Here is a 21,851-nt window from a genome sequence, read left to right on the forward strand (position 1 = left end):
TTGACCACACGGCTGTGGTGGTCTTCTGCTCCGCCCTGGGGGGCGCCACATGATGTCCTTATGGATTTCTGTTTTGTGTTTCTTGGTTTCTGTTATGTTTCTGTCTGTTCCCCTCAGTGAGTCTGGCCCTCCGTCCCTCCCCCTGAGCCTCCACCTGTCCGCCTCCCTCCTGGTCTCTGTTTTGTGTCTGTCGTGGAGCGTCTGGGAGCTGCTCCGTAGAGGGGGGGTACTGTCACAGTGTCTGGGTTGTGTCCCTGGGTTTCCACTAGATGTCCCCCTTTCTCACGGTGTCTGTCACCTTATCACTTCCTGTTCCCTTATTTGGTCACCTTCCTCCTTGTTAGTAATTGATTGTTCCCCACCTGTCTCCTGTTCCCTCATTATCCTTCTGTGTATTTATACCCGGTCTGTCTGAGTCTGTGTTACGGAGTCCTTGTTTAATGTTTGAAACTCATGTCCGTCAGCTCTTGTCCTTGCCTTGTGTTCGTGTCTTGTTTATGTTTGGATTTGGATATTCTGGTTTTGACCCTGCCTGGACTGTTTACCCCTTTTGGATTACCCTTTAATAAATGACTTACCTGCGATTGGTTCCCTCTCCTGTGTTTTCTGTAACACCGATCGTGACATCTAGTTGCTCAACTGTCTTAGGTCTTCTTTGTTGCATCTTCCTCTTTATGATGTGCCAAATGTTTTCTATGGGTGAAAGATCTGGACTGCAGTTTGGCCATTTCAGTACACGGATCCTTCTTCTACGCAGCCATGATGTTGTAATTGATGCAGTATGTGGTCTGGCATTGTCATGTTGGAAAATGCAAGGTCTTCCCTGAAAGAGATGACGTCTGGATGGGAGCATATGCTGTTCTAGAACTAGGATATACCTTTCAGCATTGATGGAGCCTTTCCAGGTGTGTTATCTGCCCATGCCACACGCACTCATGCAACCCCATACCATCAGAGATGCAGGCTTCTGAACTGAACACTGAAAACAACTTGGGTTGTCCTTGTCCTCTTTAGTCCGGATGACATGGCATCCCAGTTTTCCAAGAAGAACTTCAAATTTTGATTCGTCTGACCACAGAACAGTTTTCCACTTTGCCACAGTCCATTTTAAATGAGCCTTGGCCCAGAGAAAATGTCTGCGCTTCTGGATCTTGTTTAGATATGGCTTCTTTTTTGACCTATAGTACCAACAATGTTTTCTGGAAGTATTCCTGAGCCCATGTTGTGATTTCCATTACAGTGTCATTCCTGTATGTGATGCAGTGTCATCTAAGGGCCCGAAGATCACGAGCACCCAGTATGGTTATCCGGCCTTGACCCTTACGCACAGAGATTGTTCCAGATTCTCTGAACCTTTGGATGATATTATGAACTGTAGATGATGATAACTTCAAACTCTTTGCAATTTTTCTCTGAGAAACTCCTTTCTGAATTGTTCCACTATTTTTCGCTGCAGCATTGGGGGAATTGGTGATCCTCTGCTCATCTTGACTTCTGAGAGGCACTGCCACTCTGAGAGGCTATTTTTATACCCAATCATGTTGCCAGTTGACCTAATAAGTTGCCAATTGGTCCTCCAGCTGTTCCTAATATGTAGATTTAACTTTTCCGGCCTCTTATTGCTACCTGTCCCAACTTTTTTGGAATGTGTATCTCTCATGAAATCCAAAATGAGCCAATATTTGGCATGAGATTACAAAATGTCTCATTTTCAACATTTGATATGTTATCTATATTCTATTGTGAATAAAATATAAGTTTATGAGATTTGTAAACTATTCCATTAATTTTTTACTCACAATTTGAACAGTGTCCCAGCTTTTTTTGGAATCTGGTTTGTATATATTTTGTTTTTAAACTTATGATTGTACATCAAGTCAAACGAAAATAAAATTTGAAAGGCAAACTTGGCAACTAGATGAATTACTATAATAATAAAAAAAATTCACTGCAGCTCAATACAGTGCATTATGGGATTGCTTTTTCATCAAAGGGCATATGCATTACTGATGCATTTACTGCATACTCGGGCAGCTCAGTACATTATAAAACATAGCCTAACCCATGAATATAGTCACAAGCACAGAGTGTGAGCTTCATTGACAGAGCACTGCAGAATATCTGGAGAGATTAACAAGCACTGAGAGCAGAGGGTAAAGGTCACACAGGGTCAAGTGTAGGCTTTTTGGTGAAACCTGTGAGGGTTTTAACTGAGTGAGTGATGAATAAGAGAGACAGATGTGTGTACCTCTGCTTAAAAGCCTTCTTTGCTGTGCTGCTCTCTTCACCTCATCGGGCACGGCGTCTTTCTCCACCTGAGAAATTTGGCGTCCAGACGTAGGGGCCTCCTTTCCCTCCGAGACCCGCTGGATCTCTGCCTCCTTCACATACATAGAGGCACTATGTTGAGTTCCTATATAAGTGTTATATTTTTTGGATTAATGATGGAAGCAAATGCAAAAAAACAGCCTGTGTGCTGATATTGATCAGGGTCTGCGCACATTAACTGTAAAGCTTTTGATAGACATGTGATTTGCTGTACGTGTGCCTCCAGCCCACTGGCTCCCCCCTATATGAGGGGCATTTCTGGGGTCAATCTTGCTGTCAATGTTTGGGGGAGCTGACATCTTGTCCACTGTCTCTCTGAATGGTGATCTGAAACAAAAGGTGCTTTCAAAAACCAGATCTTTGTTGAAATATTATCTGAACATTCACTCTTTTGATCTTCATCTTTTTGCTAAGTGGAAAACGAGACACATATGGATTCAAATGATGACTGCAAAGGAAATGCCCCACTTACAAGGAAAAGGTTTGCTTACACTGACTTTTTAATGTAAAAAATGAATTAAGTCTGGAATCACAGTCGCAGGAAACAATGAGTCATGCGACTGAATGTTGATTTTCATGAGGAGCTGGCAGGAAAAAGGTCACAAACTGACTGACAATGCAAAAGTTCGTTTATTTTAAATGATAAAAATCCAGAAAGATGTAAGAATTTTTTTTTAATGGAGCACAGACATTCAAAATGTTCTTATGTGTAATGGGGAACCTCACAGATTTGTGGTACGCGACTAGATATCGCAACAGATTTTAATGTGTGATCTGTGTGTATGTCTTCTAAGACTCAAAGCTCTCTGAAGCAGGTCTCCTCATCCATTTAGTGGTATTCTCTCACTTCTCTGATCTTCCTTCACACAGTCCATTAATATCATAAAACACTGGGCCTCTCTTTAATACCCACGCACCCATCCAGAGGGTTGTGGCTTTCTCATGACCTCCACACACTCCTTTCCAGCCCCTGCTGTGTACAAATACAGTCTGAACATAACTGCTAGAACGTCCTATGAAGGCTTCCTAGTTGTTGCGAGAGCAGGACTTTGAAGTGTGATTGTATCTTCAGGAGAGATAGCAGCACAGCTGGACTGTGAGAGAACAGACACTTAGTGTTCCCAAATGTTCCTTTGCTTCTATTAATATAAAGGCCATTTCTCATTATACAACGACCCTGCGTGTTTTGACTGGGTAAGGTCACGTAAGGTCAATGAACTTGAAGTCACTTGAAGCTGAAAGGAAGTACACGTGTAGGGGACGAGTACATATGCATCAATCTGAAATGAAGTCATGCAAATTCGACATTTCTGTGTGTGTGTGTAGAGAGAGAGATGGCTTACAGATGCTCAGGACGAACGTGGTTTATAGAGAGATTAACTACATTTGGCAACATGTACAGAATCGCCACACCAGCAAGACGCCGTGGCAGACTACAGATAATTGATGAACGATAATTCATATCAGATGCCTGTACAACACTTGTGCTTGGTATACATTTCCAAATGATTGCATTCTGAGATTTGATGTTTTTCCTGTGTTTAGTCTGAAGAAGGGGTAGCACAGGGACAGTGGTGGGAAAAGATGTTGCTTCCCATCTCTAGGGAAGATCAGTGACAGTTCTGTTTATGATAAGGAGATTTGTGTGTGTGCAACGTGGCATCAGATTAGCCAGGATTTAACAGCACAAAGATGAGACACGCACACTCAAAAAACCCTACTGACATTACAGACGGACGGACGGACGGACGGACGGACGGACGGACAGACAGACAGACAGACAGACAGACAGACAGACAGACAGACAGACAGATAGATTGATAGATAGATAGATAGATAACAGAAAATACCACACCAATCTGAAAACTAATGTCAGGTTTCTTCATATTTTTTTCAGCTTTTTGAGGTGATTGTATTGTACAGGAGACTTAAATTATGGAACAATAATGACAGACACATCACATCGAAGCAAATGGGTCATCATTGCTAACTAGGGCAAGCCATTTAAGCTTTTTATCCAATTTCACTTAATGTAGAACAATTGCGGCTAGCAGCTAATGTGATTATAAAAGCATATGCTGACTAGTAATTTACTGTCTGTGCGGTGAGGCAGCAGCTGCCTTTAGTTTTGAACACATATAAGAAAGTCGGCCTGTTGGTGTGTTTGCATTCAGACAGAGGTACTGGTCCCTGTCTTGGAGCAGCGCCACACTGCCCTTTCTAGCGGCCCAGTGGGCAGAGCAGGAGCCTGGGCTGGAATGTGAAGAATGCCCATGTTTTGAGGTTGTTTCTGAAATGAAATATCCCGGCCTGGGTGCTGAGAGGCCACAGCGTTTAGCCGGAGACCCACACAGAGAGCAGGACAATGCAGTCAGACACGCTGTACTAGCCACTGACCACAGGAGGCCCAGCAAGCCCACAAACCCCTTCATTACATCAGCGCCAAGTTTTCACTTGATCTCACGGTTTCACAATCCTGCTTCACACACGCTGCAGATTTATGACAACCACTAGATATCAGGAGAATTGCTGTACAGTAGATCAAGGATATGATGGAACTGTTTCGGGGGAGAATAGAGCAACACTGTTAGACTGGACCGTCTTAAATTCACAGTAATTTTATTGAAGGATTTTGTGAAGTGATTGCAGAATTTAATGGCAAATCAAGCAAACTCTTTTTCATCTATCTTACAGAATTGTTCCACAAAAATAGTGAATGCAATCATTTAAAAAAAATGCAAAAACAATGTTACATCAACAGACCCTAAAATGCATTTTTTACTTTTTTATTTACATTTTTTATTAGAAATGTTGGCATCCCGCCCAGTCTTGTTTTAGTATCACTGTACTATCTTAGTACTTATTACAAATTTGAGAAAAAAAGACACAAAAAATATTTATATATATATATATATATTAAGATATTTACTTGGAAGCCTGTTTCTGCCACAAGCCACAATTCTCAATTCTGACTTTTATCTCACAGTTCTGGCGTAAAAATTCTAATTGTGATACATAAACTCAAAATTCTGAGATATATAAATCAGAATTGCAAAAAAAAAAAAATAATAATAAATAATAATAATAAAAATAATGCAAATTAAAAGGATTTATAGTTGTCTCACAATTTTAGTTTTTCCCTTATAATTCTAAGTTTAAATTTAGCATTTCTGAACTGACTTATATTTATTCTCCAAAAGATCTTTGTTGTTTAACAGAAGAATGTAAGTCATGTCTGGAACAACTTGCGGGAAAGTAAATGATGACAGAATTTAAATTTTGGAGTGAGCAATCCCTTTAACGAATCCTGCTTTAACACATTCCTTTTCATTCTAAATTATATACATTTAATGAAATAATAAAAAATGCACGTCTCTAATAATGCGTAACACAGCCTAAGATTTCAGACAGTATTAGATCATGGATATTTCTAGATGAAATAGAGTCTCTCTATTTCTCTTTGTAAGTATGTGGTTTGTGATGTGTGTGTAAGGGGTGAGTCAAAGCGTACACTTACTTCCCATCAGACACATATCATATCTTTATCCTGCATTACTGATGCTACACAGATCACGTTATAAATACATATATACAGATGGACATGTATGGAGCAGGATCAGTGAGCGGCGTTGACGTCAGGGTCAGACATTCCCTGCATGACTGTACTGAGCCCCAATGCATCCTGGTGCACATGTCATGTCATCTAATCTAGTCCACAGGACCACACCGCCTATAGACGTCTGTACAGTACATACACATCGTACAGGTACAAAAACTAAATTCCAAACATCTGACATAAGAGTGGAAAATCAAAACAAAACAAACAGACATTCACTCTAATCCAGACTGTTTAATAATGGAAAAATGTGATGTGCTGTTCTCAGATATCAGGGCTAGATGATTGACATCTCTGTATGAAGTCATAATAGTCTCTTTCAGAAGTTTAGATGATGTTTCCCATTATGCTGTTTACACTGAACGTCTGAGGTTCAGTTTATTTGCAGTGACATGATTTTTGTAGACCAGGTGTGAACAGATGTTCACAGATTCACCTTCATACAATCACAGCAAACTAACATCTATTAAAAACCTGCTGTGGAACAGAGTTACATCACCCTCCCAACGTCTGGGGTTGGTAATATTGTGAAATATTATTACTGTACATCTTAAAATAACATTTCTATTTGAACATACTTATATTGCATTTTTTTATTATTTTGTAATACAAAGCCGGATTTTTAGCATCATTACTTCAATGAAATCATCCCTCATAACATTTCATATTATTATTTATGTTGAAAACAGCTATGCTGCTTAATATTGTGGTTGAAACCATGATATATCATTTTTGATTCTTTGATGAACAGAAAGTTCAAAAGAAGAACATATATTTGAAACAATATAAAAGTCTGCACTGTTAGAGTACATCAATTTAATGCAGCCCTTGAATGAATGAATGAATGAATAAACTAATAAATAAATTAATAAATTAAACTGGCCTTAAACTTTTGAATGGCATTAGAGTTAATCTGTAACCCCACTTTTTTTAGGTCATTTATACCGATTCCCTAATTCCCTAGAAGTAAAAATCCAGAGAGAAATCGATTTTTAATGATAACATGTAAAACTTCTGAGCCCAGAAATTCTCTGAACATGTCAGTTTATTTAATAAAATGTAATGTAACTGAATGCCATGCATTTGCCAGCTTCAGCCCTTTGGTTATGTCTGGACGTGTGACGGCCGCCACATCACCAGGAGAAACTGATTCATGGTCAAAGGGCTTCTCGTAACTTTCTCATGTATAGAGAATTGGGGAGTTGTGGGTGATGCATGAGCTGATTAATGCACAGAGGGAGGAGGAAAAACAACTCACAGAGTGCTCACCTCTTCTGGGAACAAGAATGCTGCACAAAAGGCCTCCGACTGAGGCTGAATGACACCATGTGAGAGAGCAGAAAATATGAGCGCTGTGAGAGCAGAGGAACGAGACGGTCGACAGGCTGAGAGAATGAGGAGATGGCACAGGTCCTGAGGAGGAATCCTGCCAGATGGAGTCTGGGACAGGAATGTTTCCATCAGTCTCTATACAGTAACAGTTTTAACAGAGAAGATCTCACATTTGAAGACCAGGCCAAATACATGAAAGAACATCTTTGGCACTTCGAATCGGCCAAACCTGACCCGTAATAAAAACCCTGGATTCACCACAATCTTCAAAATACAGCTTCCAAAAAGTGGTTTTTACAACTATGCAGTTGACGAACATTGCGTGTTCACGGAAGAAACTCTTAGTGTAAAGTTTGCAAAATAACCATTTTTTTCTTAGTGTAAGACACATTTGAATAATCTGATGAACCTTTTTTCATTATAAAGAACCTTTTAGTTACAAATGATATAACAAATATATATATATACAGTTTCTTTGCGAAAGTATTCAAATTATTTTTCCCCCACGATTTGTTATGTTACAGCTTTATGTTCAACTGCTTTAAATGACTTTTTAAAAAAGCTTTTCCACCTTTGTTTAAAAGTTAATTGTTAAATTTTCAATTTACCAGAAATTCCACTTTATTAATTTTCCCCACAGAAATGAATGACTGACAATAGTAACCAGATTTAGTTTTCCTCTACAAGTTTGTGGGATCTCCAGTGTCGTCTGTATCTGTAGAAGCAGAGTGATGGAGGATTTGGGTTTGTTTGTGTGTGTGTGATGTGGAGACTGTGGCCTTTGAGGAAAACCCCAGACCATCAGCATGATAACACAGTCTTGAGCGTCCTGATAAACTTTCATCTCATAATATTCGTAATGAACCCGGTTTTTCTTTCCTTGATGTTTGTCACTTCACCCTCCTTCAGTGAGGCAAAACAGTGAACAGTCTCACATGAGCGATACTCAACTGAACAAACTTACATATGCTATTCACAGAGCTGCACTGAAAGGTCAAGAATGCAACCATTTGGGCAAATATTTGATGTGGAAATAAGGAGACTGGTGTAAGTGTGCTTAAAGAGAACCAGTGAGGTGCAGAATGACCTGACGGTTAACAGGCTCTTTGTGCACCTGTATGAAAGAACAGGAAGTGTGTGAACTCTTACACACACACACACACACACACACACACACACACACACACACACACACATACCAAACCAGTCAATATTATGATTTAGATATTAAGGCTACATATACATTCCACAGAGTGTTGAGAGCGACACAACCGTATTTAAATGCTGGAGTGTATCGCTGATTGGCTTTTCTATGAACATACAATACAGGAGACACTTTTGAAGCAACACTGGATTCTCTAGGCTGTGAACAACATGTATGGATGCCAACAGATGAACTTGTTTGGTGCTATTTTTGATGGAAGAAACACTAGCAACCACCGATGTATTAATGTCTGGTAATTTTTAGTAACCCTCATTCCACAGATGTGTCATGTAGAACAACCAATAAACAACCAGTCTCAAACCAATACTTATGTTTCATTCATTAGTAATATTAACATATTTTGTCTCATAGACATGATCTGTCCACCCATAGAAATGCACTATACACTAGGTCAGTGCTCTCCATTATATCCTCTGACTGTATGTTTGGTGTATTTACTCCACTATCAAGATTATCTGTGAATTGGATGGCGCAGAACTGGAGCCCTGCCACTGAAAATACTCAGTATTAGCAGCATGTGTGTCCAAACAAGCTTCAGAATGGCAAAATAACCTAACAACACATGTGGAGAGACAGAAATCTTTGTCTTATGCATTTTATCTCAAGCGTGTGTATGATTAATGTCAGTAATTCTGCAGACAGTTGATTCCTAAAGTCTTGCAATACTCAATACAGAAGCAGAATCTGCCAAGAAATATCTCACCAAACAAAAACGCTGTGTGCACAAAGATTTAGTCACATGAAAAAACACAGAATTGATTATTTTTGGATACAAACGAGTATCTTCTTAATATTATTTCACTGCACTATAAACTTTATTATTTATCAAATTTTACAACCTATAAATAAATACCATAATAAAACATTTCTTATATAAGTCTGCCACCATGTGGTAAGAAATAGAACTGCAAATTTAGGACTTCCTGAGAGTTATGTGTGTCGGGACCAAAAATGTGTAATTCCTTACATGAAGCTAAATGTAAGACATTTCAGAGATGTTTTTAAAACAGCAAAAATAAAATGAAAGCCATCAGGGTCCAATTAACATATTAGGGCTAAATAAAAAATCTGCTGAAATGTACTCACCATCAGGCCATCGAAGGTATAGATGAGTTTGTTTTCGTACAGATTTGGAGAAATTTAGCCTTATATCACTTGCTCACCAGTGAATGCTCTGAAGTGGATGGGTGCCGTCAGAATGAGAGTCCAAACAGCTGATAAAAACATCACAATAATCCACACCACTCCAGTCCAGTCCAACAATTCATGTCTTCTGAAGCAAAAAGCTGAATATTTGTAAGAACCAAATCCATCATTAAAAGATTTAAACAGTTGCTTTCCACCACAATATGAGTCCATATCCATAGAAATGCTTCTTCAATATCTCCTGCATATTTCTCTCCTGATTCTGACTTCTCACTTCAGAAAGCAATATTATGGGTAGAGGACAATTTTTTTAGCTGTTAATTGATGTTCTGGAGTGGTGTGGATTATTGTGATTTTTTTAACAGCTGTTTGGACTCTCATTCTGACGGCACCCATTCACTGCAGCGAGTCTATTGGTGAGCAAGTGATGTAAGGATAAATTTCTCTAAATCTGTGCTTATGAAGAAACAAACTCATCTATATCTTGGATGGCCTGATGGCGAGTACATTTCAGCAGATTTTATTTTTTGGGTGAATATCCATTTAAACAGAATGCAATATGAATTGCACAATTCCCCATCTTGCAAACTAGTTCTGGCTCATTGTTGTTTCTTCACTGGTAAAAGAGCACCTTCAATTATATCGAAAGTATTTTCCTGAATATTCTGTAAACATCACTGTCACAATATAATTTTCACCAAAATATGAATCACATTAGGCTACTTACAACATAAAATAATAATGCAAATCATATTAATATCATTACATCATTTTACATTTAAGATATCTAGCTAAAGGCTTTGACTGACACTGAGCTGAACACAAGAGGGAACTAGAGTTTAATGAAAGAGTCTGACTCTGTACTTCGTCACTGGAATGCATCTGAGCTTTTTAGAATTAAGTTCTGTCACTTCCAGTTAAGCAGCAGTCATGGGTGGTGTGACATCTATTGGTAAATCAATACCATCATTATCAGACGTAAAACACCATTATATTTGCTAATACATGTTATATATGATGTGTACAGTGCTTTACCTTTGGGGTAGATCTCAGTCAGTGGGACTTGTGAAGGGGCAGAGCTCGGACCACTTGATTAGCACTTAACAGACAGACACAGTTGACCCTCTTTGCTGGCCCGGTTCGCTTACTTGACCCAAAAAAACATATCAGGTCCCCGACCCTCTGTTATGGGTGAAGATCTCTTAAAGCTGTACACTTCGTTAGGGGACTGTGGAAATACAACACAAAACACGTTATAGGGGTCAAGAGTATCTATGATAATAATAATAAAAAAATCCACAGTTGCATATATATATATATATAAATCCACACGTGGCATATATATATATATATATATTTTTTTTTCCCCTTACACCTTACGTGTGTGTGTGTGTGTTTGTGTGTGTGTGTGTATGCACATTAATTTTACAACTTTAACCAACCTTAGCAAGGTTTCCTTTTAAGTTACTATAAGAGATTTATTAATACTCTATTAAATAGTTAATGCAAAATACTCATCACATGAGGCTACTTACAACTAGTAATGTAAATTCTTAATACCATTACATCATTTAAATGATCATATAAAACATTTAAGTCCTTTTTATGACATTTGAAAGCCTTGATTTGAATAAAATCTAAATTAGTATTTGAAAATGAATATGCAATTCAAAAATTCAAAGTTAGAAATTCAAAATTAAAATTTCAAAGTGAATATGCATCACAAAAAAAAGCATCATATTATTGATTCATATATTTGAACTGTATTTTACCAAGGCTATGTCATACCCACCATGAGGTCTGGGAAGCCCACGTAACATTAGCATAGGTGTTAGTGTCTGGCCCAGGCGATCTTCTGGCCTGGAGCAGTGATGAGGTTCTCATTGGGCAGCTGCTCGTTTGATACCTCCTGAGGAGCTCTGGCTTCCATCCCTGAAGCACAAAGACAGTCAGACCATCACTTCAGTTTAAAATGACCCCCTGTAAAGATGATAATGTGTCCCTCACGACTAAAGCCATAAAAGGGTTTCAGAACATTTCTGCCATGACTCTACATCCGTGACATCTTTATACCCCAGTTTAATTGGTCATTATTCAGACCTTCTGGTGACATTCTGTCACATTCTGTTTGATAAAGACCCCAATCCTGCTGATGGGAACTTTTGATGTCATCAAAAACATGCTCATTTTTCAGAGCAATCGCTGAAGCGTGTCTGACACTTTAGATGAACGATGCACACTAAGTACTGGCATTAGTCTATCTTCATGACAGCGACATTCATCTCAATAACTGATACTATGAGTTATTAAGCCTCTTTCTGTTCTTCATGCTCCAGGAACAAGTGCTGAAGGAGAAATGACAAGGGGCACTTCATCAGCAGATAGAGCTGTGAAGATATTCATCTTCCATAAACAGCATTTCATGAGCTTTATAAACAGAGGCAGCGATTTATTTCACCTGCTATTTTAGGACTTCAAAAACAAACTGCCATTACTTTCTATCAAATGAGGCGTGCAGGACTCACTGGCATCATCCATCAGGCCCTGAGAGCTTCAGCTCTCCTCTAAATGAGGTATTAACTCTGTTTTCATATATAAGAAAAGATAATAATGAGTAACTAGATTTTTAATCTTTCCAAAAATTGTGCTTCTAGCTCACATCATATGGAAAACAAAAATAAGATCATATTAATGTTTATGTATTTCATGTATAAGCTTTGAGATCGTCAACGCATCTTCCTCTCATCCAGCGGTCCCTGTCTATGTTAAGGACTGTCAACCTGCACACCTCCAGAGGCCTGCGGTCGATGCTTCGGTGTAGTTGTAAGAGAGAGGAAGCTATGGTTACATAACCTTGGTTCAGTGATAGCACCAGAGTGAGGTATGTCCTGGCAGCAGCAGGGAGACGAGACATGCTGAGAATGACACGAGGACAGGCGGCAGCAGCTTGTAACCGTGACCCGCCTGTCAACCGACAGGCGTAGTGTAATTACTACTTCCGTGGACAGTCACGCTCTGAGGGAGAGGTACTTCACTCTGACGTATCCTAAATAATGTTTGGAGAAAACCTTCAACCCATGTATGAGCAATAACAAACAGCATTTGTTCATTTAGCCAAGAGGAGAACTGGCATCTCGACTGACTATTTCAAAGATTTTTTTTCTCCGTTTTTGCCACCTGATCGAGTTTGGGTTTCTATGCTTGTTACCACTGGCTTGCTTAGTTAGGGATGGCGGTTTAAAAGACACTTAATATTCTGTACAGTTGATCTGACTATCAGATAAGAACAAAAAAACAACCTGAATTTTATAGCTGAATCCAAGGGCCATTCACAAGGAATGTGTTTTTCCATACCACTACTTTTCACACTAGATTGGCACGTTTGACCATTGTGCTCTAAACACAAGATTGTAATAAGTTAAACTTTTTAAAAAAGGTGTATCAAGGCCTTAAATTTTTCTTTTCCCCATTCCACTGCAAAGCAAAAATGCATTCTGTGAATGGTTTCATAATGGACTGAAGTAAACTGAAGGTCCCGATATACTTGAAACAAAGTTCGTTTTTGTTCTTCATTTGGGAGCAAAAAGAAGTTCGAAAAGGCTGAATGACAGTTTGCTGTTTTCGAACATTCCAACCCATGCTGCTGGAGGCGGGGTGTAGATGAATGTAAACATGTCGCGACACTCGAGCGTATCCCCTAAACACAACGATGAAATGATGAAGTGTAAGCTATCTAGGTGTGAGACAGAATATTTTAGACAAAAGAATAATTGTTTAGAAGATGGTAATAAAATATGACAAGAGCTCTGAGTTAAACTGTGTCAGAACAAATTCAGCCTGATAATGTTAGATAACTTTGATAGGAAGACATGTAATGGATTACAGTCAACCAAAAATTATTCAGACAGCTATTAGTATGACAGTATTTACACAACTATCAATATTTAGTCGGGCAACCCTTAGCCTTAATGACAATCTGTAGTCTCCTGGGCATGCGTTCATCCAGGTTCATTCTTTGGTTATTTTCACACTTAATCTTTTTGAGTTTTTATTACTTTCTTTGTCAATTTTTTTTTTTTGCTCTATGGTTCATCATCTTTAATTTAATAGAGCTGAAAATTAAAAACCTAAATTAATAGAGCTGCTCCATTGCAGTGGCTCGGTGCTGTAATCGCGCTTTGCTGTAGTAATGCATGGAACCATTTGTTCTAAATCTCCTAACTGTGATATTTTCACAAATAAATTCGTTTTTTTATTTTTTATTTTTTATCTGAAACGTGCTGTGATTTATATTTCAAAGCCACTCAGAAAAACAACAGCAAGCAAAACACGCGCAATGCGTGCATGTATTTGTACCAGGCCCGGATTGGCTAATCGGGAGCACCGGGAAAATTCCCGGTGGGCCGGTATGTTTTTTTGGCTGCGAGGGCCGTTGTTGTCATGGCAGTGGGTTGAAATATATATATATACACAGATGATATATATATATATATTATTTTACCACAGCCCCACTCTTTTTATTTATTATTTTACCACCGTCCCACTATTTTTTATTTAATATTTTCTCGCAGAGTGCAGCCTGCAAGATAGTGATGACGTAATTATCTGTTGACTCCCTGGCCCCGCCCTCAACACGTCACCTTGTAAGTTGCTCAAAAAGAAAAAGAAAAAGAAAAAAAGTGAGATAAAAATGGATAACAGAAAGCGCAAATGCGGCACTGAAAAGTCCAGAATAAATAAGCAGAAAGCTTTTGAAACTGACGCGGCTAAATGTTCTAAGCTGTGCACATTCGTCCTCAAAACAAACAAACGGAGACGGCGAGGCCGGTATGTAAGCTAACGTTAAGCAGAGGTGGAAAGAGTACAAAAATATTCTACTCAAGTAAAAGTACCATTACATTAATGAAATTTTACTTAAGTACAGGTAAAAGTACCAGTCTAAAAATCTACTCAAGTAAAAGTAAAAAGTAGCTCATTTAAACTTTACTCAGAGTAAAAATTACTTAGTTACATTTTAACAGTTGGAGGGAGTCAAAAATGGGACAGGCCAAGGGTGTCAAACTCAGTTCCTGGAGGGCCACAGTCCTGCACAGTTTAGATATAACCCTAATTAAACACACCTGATCCAGCTAATCTAATCAATTAGGTTTATTTGAAAACTACATGATATGTGTGCTGGAGCAGGGTTAGGGCTATGGTCCTCCAGGAACAGAGGTTGACACCCCTGGGATAGGTCTATTAATCTCAAACTAGTTGTTTTTAATTAAAGGAATCAGTTATTTAGAATAATAAAACATTTGGGCTGTTACCAGGCAAATCAGTATCAATAAACTCATCTTTTAATGCAGAGGAAATGCAGAAGATTCATTGGAAGTGGCATTTAGATGTATTACACTGTTTAGTGCAGGACAAGAATGCATTTAACCTGCAGTTACCAATGCATGAATAATGTTTTGATATACAAGACATAAAATGTTGAATACTCATTTGAAATGATAAGAAATTAATTATTTAAAAAAAATCAAAAGATACTTTAAATGTAAAATTAAAATGGCCAATATGTGTCAGCAAGTCACTGTTAATAAGTGAGTCGAATCATTTAAACGGTTGATTCATTCAGGAACGAAACACTGTCACGTTGCTCAGAGACGCAAAACTGTGCTTTGGTGGCTGTGTTTGGAATTATTTTCTGTTGTAGAAATAGAGCTAAAAAGGCAATATGGTGTCTAAAACGCAAGTCTCTTAATTAACTTGTTTACTGAACTGTTATATATATGTATGTATATATTCATGATGATTTTTGGAGGAAACGATGGCATTCTTTGTGTGATTTTGATTTAATATATGAAATTATATAAATATGTGAATTTTCTGCCCCTATATCTTCAATTTTGTGATCATTCTAAATGCATTTAGGAGACTGAATCACACAGTGAAAGAACGCACTATAAATGCGCGCGCACATCATTAAAACAAAAATAGCACACTCCTCACCACAGTCTTTTTAGCTAATTTGTGCAAAACCTCTTGCTAAAATGTCAAAGCTTCATTTTAACCACCAATGCAACGATGCAATTATTTAGCTTACCTCTACATTCTTGCGCAGGGTTGATGTTTTGTCGAGATTTTATAAGCTGCTAGTTTGGTCTTCCTAGGCAAGTACAGCTTACACTGCATAATAGAGCATACATATGACCAGGGGTTCACTTCATTTCCTTCGAGTTCAACTGCAGAATATGACGGGGTTTCGTTTTCAGCGGTGTCTGCACCACTAACGCCTGTTTTGTCCGTCTGCATCTTTCTTGTGATTTTAGCGCCAGTTTGCCCTCCTGCCCATTATTTACTGACGTAGTTTCTAGGGAGCGATTTTTTATTTTTATTTTTTTTACTCAGTAATTAATGTGTTTCAAAATGTAGCGAAGTACAATACTTCAAACAAAATATACTTAAGTAAAAGTAAAATTACAGATTTAAAAAATTACTTTAAAAAGTATTAGTACACAAAAAAGCTACTCAATTACAGTAACGCGAGTAAATGTAATTCGTTACTTTCCACCTCTGGTTGTTTGAAAACCACCGCTCATGTATCAAACTTTTTCTTGTAGCTCTTCAGCAGCAGCCGCCTCTAGTCCAGTTTGCTGCTAACAGTGAAGAGCAAGGCCCAGTAACGTTACCAATCTCCAGTCATGAGCCCAACACACCAGAATGGGCAGGTAGGATTGTCATTCAGAAGAACTAATAGTAAATAGGAGCCCTGCTCAATGAAAAATGCCCTGAGATAATTAATGATACCTGATGATTCAGTAATACCTTAATGAAACTGAGATGATACTGTCGTTAGAAAGTGCAATACATTTTATTTGAATCTTTATTTTTTATTTTGTTTTATATATTTGTTTTTATTCGATTTTTTTCTTTATTTCAATGTTTGGATATTAATGAATATTAAATCTTAAAGAAAAGAGATTCTTACACTATCCTGTTATTTACTGTTCTAATAAATCTTCACTGTGAAGCAAAACTTAGGCTATTGTTTTTACACTGAATTGGAAATGATGATGTTTTTTAAAATACAATGAATTACATTAGCTTTGACACTCCAGTGTATTCATGTTGCTAGTGACTAGGCCAGAGTTATAGTTCTCTTGCCTGACCGCCATTGAATGAGAAACGACCTGGGAAAAAAAAATTACACATCAAAAAAGGTGGAGTTTCAGAACACCCCTACCGATTGCATAACCGCCACGGACCAATGGAAGATCAAAGGTGTTTAGGAGCCAAAACAAACTCCCCCAGAAAAGTGACGTGACATTCAGCCAAGTATGGTGGCCCATACTCAGAATTCGTGCTCTGCATTTAACCCATCCAAAGTGCACACACACACTGTGAACACACTCCCGGAGCAGTGGGCAGCCATTTATGCTGCGGCACCCAGGGAGCAGTTAGGGTTCAGTGCCTTGCTTAAGGGCACCTGAGTCGTGTTATTGCCGGCCCGATACTCAAACCCACAACCCTAGGGTTAGGAGTCAAACTCTCTAACCAATAGGCCACGACTCCCCCCCCCAAAAAAGTTTGCTTTGGTCAGCTGTTTCGAACTGCCAAAACTTACTGATAAAGGTCATTTATTTACAACAATGTAATAATGTAAAAATATGTAATGTAATGTAATTAAGAAGGGTATTACCGTATTTTCCAGACTGTAAGTCACACTTTTTTTTCATGGTTTGGCTGGTCCTGCGACTTATAGTCAGGTGCGACTTATTTATCAAAATTAATTTGACATGAACCAAGAGAAATGAACCAAGAGAAAACATTACCGTCTATAGCCACCAGAGGGCGCTCTATGCTGCTCAGTGCTCCTGTAGCCTACACTGAGCAGCATAGAGCGCCCTCTCGCGGCTGGAGAAGGTAATGTTTTCTCTCGGTTCTTGGTTCTAAATAAATGCGACTTATAGTCCAGTGCGACTTATATATGTTTTTTCCCTCATCATCAGTGTTTGGAATAACGCCATTTAAAAGAACGGCGTTAGGTAACGACGTTATTTTTTCAGTAAGGGGTAATCTAACTAATTACTTTTCCCGTCGTTACAACGCCGTTAACGTTACTGAACGTTAAATGCGGTGCGTTACAATGCATTGATTTAATATGCAATCCGAATGCACCGCTGGCTCACACAGCGAGTTAGCAGGTGGGTTAATAACGAGATAAGCGATTATGATTGGCTAAGGCAGAGTCATGTGTTTCATGGTAGCCAATCAGAGCCAGTGTTTTTACACGCACGCGCCAGTGGCGCCAAACACACACAGTCACACACACGCAACAGCTACACAGAGATTCGCAGCAGCAGGAATATTGGCGAGTTAGGAGCAATCCGATGAAAAGTTGGCATTTTCAAGGTGGAGATATAAGCACTACTTTAAATTCATTGTAGTCAAAGGCAAGAACGTGCATGTAATGTGTACATGTAATGTGTGACACACGCATCTATAAAGCTAGTGGCCAAAAACACTTTTCTTACAAAGAGTGCAGGATCAAACTCTTGCTGTCTGTTGACGTGCAATAAATCTCGAAAGTTATGTACGAACACCTGTCTGTTCTACTTATTTCAACTGACTTGTGAAAACTGCTAAAAAAAAAAAATTCTTTGACATATAGCAACTTTTTTTTTTTCTTTCTTTTTTTTACAGTAACGCAAATAGTTACTTTCCCTGGTAACAAATTACTTATAGAGTAATTCAGTTACTAACTCAGTTACTTTTTGGAACAAGTAGTGAGTAACTATAACGAATTACTTTTTTAAAGTAACGTTCCCAACAGTGCTCATCATGACGTATTTTTGGACTGATGCGACTTATACTCAGGTGCGACTTATAGTCCAAAAAATATGGTAATTGATGACAACAATAAAACCGAACACTGTCATTACTAGCTGTGTTGCTAATATGTTCACAAGCTTCTCAAGTTTTAAATAACTATTAGGCCATCCTTAAAAATATTCCACTTTTGAGGCACATCTTGGTCCTCCGATCGACCAGGAACTCTGTGTAATCATCATATTTGTTCAATACTCTTGGTGGCATACATTTTCTACTGAAATGTAATTTTTCTATTGATAAAATTCCCTTGAAATTAGTTGACTTCCACAAACAAGCCATTTTTATCTTGGATATTGATCTTTAAACATAACTTTAGTCCACATAGATACTTTATTTGGAATAACAAAGAAATCCTTTATAAAAAATAAGTCTCTGTTTTGTCGGACATGGTTTGATAGAGGAATTCTGTTGGTAGGACAGTTATTGAACAAAGATGGTTTGCTCATGTCATATACCGAATTTTGTCAGAACTTTAACTTCCCAGTGACACCAAAAGAATACGCAGTTGTATTTGATGCAATCCCTACAGCAGGGATAGGCAACTCCGGTCCTGGAGGGCCACTATCCTGCAGAGATTAGCTTCAGCCCTCATAAAAACTCACCTGCCTGTATCTATCTAGTAATCCCGAAAACACTGATTGCCTTGTTCAGGTGTGTTTAATTAGGGTTGGAGCTAAACTCTGCAGGACAGTGGCCCTCCAGGACCGGAGTTGCCTATCTTCTTGCCTCACTTAAAATTCTAAAATGCATATCATTCACATATATTAGTGCTGAATTTATAAATAATTTTTATTGGAGATACAGACATTACAAAGAAAGAATACACCAATAAATATATTAAAAATCAAATTTCGTGCTCTGTTCCACCTGCTGCAAAGTTTTTTTGGTATTCAACCATGGGTGATTTAAATTGGGGAAAAAGCTAATACTACTATTTATAAATACTGTATTAATAATAAAATAAAAGAAGTTTCATTTAAAATTTTACATCAAATTTATCCTGTTAAAGATACGCTAAGAAGATTTAAAGGATCTGAATATTTTTTAATTTTCCCCTTCTATAAATTAACTAATATGTTATTATCCTCTGGTCTGTACATAATTTTTTGTTGTGCAGGTTGCACAGTATTTGTAGTGTTCTCTGTACCTATTGTCCTGTGCATTGTTCATAATAATGTTTGTTTAAAAAAAGTCTGTTTAAAGTTTATTTATATAAAATAAAAATAAAATAAAAACTGTGTAATCCGTATGGCCGTAAACATGGGCAGTCAATGTGCAACAAAGGTTTGTGAATTTCACAAATGGTTTTATTCCAGGCCTGTAGTTTTGTGCTGTTGTTAAAACAGCCAACCATACAACATGCTCTTCCCGGCAACACTGGACAGCATATGTACTAAAAAAACTAAATAAAAATAACTTTTCGTACAGCTAACATCTGCTACAGCTGCCTACGGGACCAACACGCTACTTCTGCTGCTTCCTTTGCAGCAAGGCACACAGTAATGGCGGCGCTGCTTTACTTCCCTGTTTCGCCGGATTTGTGTATAGTATAAAGCGATATATAAATAAAAATGACTTGGTTTGACTAAATTAGAAGTGAAAACATGCATACCCACTAGTAGAGAGTATATAAAGTGCAATGAGTGAATAGATTAATTTCGCAAGCAAATACATTTTTGAACACCAGGCAGCATTTGAGACCATATTTACTATGAAAGTTTATTCACGTGCAAAAATCCTGAATCTGACACAAGTCAAGATTTTAAAATGTCTCTGTCACTCAAAGCAGATGTGAAACAGACACATTTGTCAAAGTAAGACAGATGGTGACTGACAAGTGTGAAGGGCTCTCATTGGCCCTGATTGGATGGAAAAATTGCAGAGTCACTTCTGATTGGTTGTTCTGGCCAATAAGTGATAAGTAACTTCCTGCACATGGTGGTAGCACATTTTGTTAAAGCAAATACACTTATATAACCTCAAAAAATGAAAACACTCTTTCCCAAGTCTGAGCAATGTGTGCAATCAACTAAAACATGAAGGAATTCTTCTGATTTCATTGAAGTTCAGAATGAATTTCATTGGGACTTGTCAGTCTTGCTCTCAACAACAAGCCAACAGTCTTCAGCCACCAGGAACACAGCCTTGAGATTGATGAGGAGGGAGATGATATGAACCTGACCTTCTAGCACATCAACAACATCCAGCTGACTCCTGTTCAAGTAGAGCAGAGAACAAATCAGTAGGCCATGCCTGAACAGGACACCAGAGCTCTGTTGGCTCTGCTTTCTAAGACAACATCCTAACTTAAAGGAATAGTTCACCCAAAAATGACAAAATGGCATCTTTTACTTACTTAAATCATAAAACTTTAATCTTTGAATGCAAATAAATGTATCATTTTGTCCATCCATTGATTGATTGTCCACATAGCCAAAATTTTAAGCTTCAAAAAGTACACAAGGACATTGTAAAAGTAGAATAAATTAACAGTTAATAATGACAGGATTTTAATTTCTGCGACTAACCCTCATAACTGAACGATTTGGAGAGCAATACATGAGATCTATTGGGACGGGACTTGTTTTCTAAAGGATGTTTAAGTTACAGCGCTATGTTTGAAATGTTTGCTATTTTATGTAACAATTCAGATGGGACTAAAGGCCTTTTCACACCAAGGATAAAAACTATAACAATAACTTACAGTGAAAATAGTGAAATCACAGACTTTCGCATTCGGACATCATGAGATTTCTTGAAGGCAGTTTGCTCTGGAATTTTCCTTACAGTGATTTTATTAAAATTGCAAAGTGTGTGTGTGAAACAGAAGATCCAACTCATGCAACTGACACTTATCACAAGGATGGAGCATATGATGAACTTATGGTGGAGTAAATGGTAACATGCTTCTAACATTCATAGCACACAAATATTGGGCAAAACTGTGTATTAATTAGATTAAACAATTCTCTTGAATTTTTCTCAGTGCTTTTTATTTTTTTACACTTAACAGACATCTTATGCAGGTTTTTTGTTGAAGTGCATTCTGGAATTTATAAGAAACATGCATGTTGTCGTAAATTTGGATAAATGCTACCAATATAAGCAGCTCACTAGGTTTCAGAACACTGTGTAAGAGTGGCATATCTCGCATAAAACTGAGAGCAAGTAACCTACCCGTTTTCTTTGTAGAAGAGAAGCCAGTTCTTGTGGGCAAACTCCTTTCACATTTTGTATGCTGGCTAATGACAACAAAAATATTAAGTTGAAGATGATTAGGTGGGATTGTACAATTTTACACTGTGTCCTGACCAGATGCAAAGACAC

At 38.0% G+C, this 21,851-nt stretch overlaps 1 pseudogene; it reads right to left on the reverse strand.

The window, feature by feature from the left end:
* The window catches only part of LOC132095637 (von Willebrand factor A domain-containing protein 8-like), a 102,467-nt pseudogene that overhangs the window by 32,308 nt on the left and 48,308 nt on the right, over positions 1-21,851 (reverse strand).

The sequence above is a fragment of the Carassius carassius genome, chromosome 19, assembly GCF_963082965.1.
Source record: "Carassius carassius chromosome 19, fCarCar2.1, whole genome shotgun sequence".
Taxonomy (NCBI): Eukaryota; Metazoa; Chordata; class Actinopteri; order Cypriniformes; family Cyprinidae; genus Carassius; species Carassius carassius.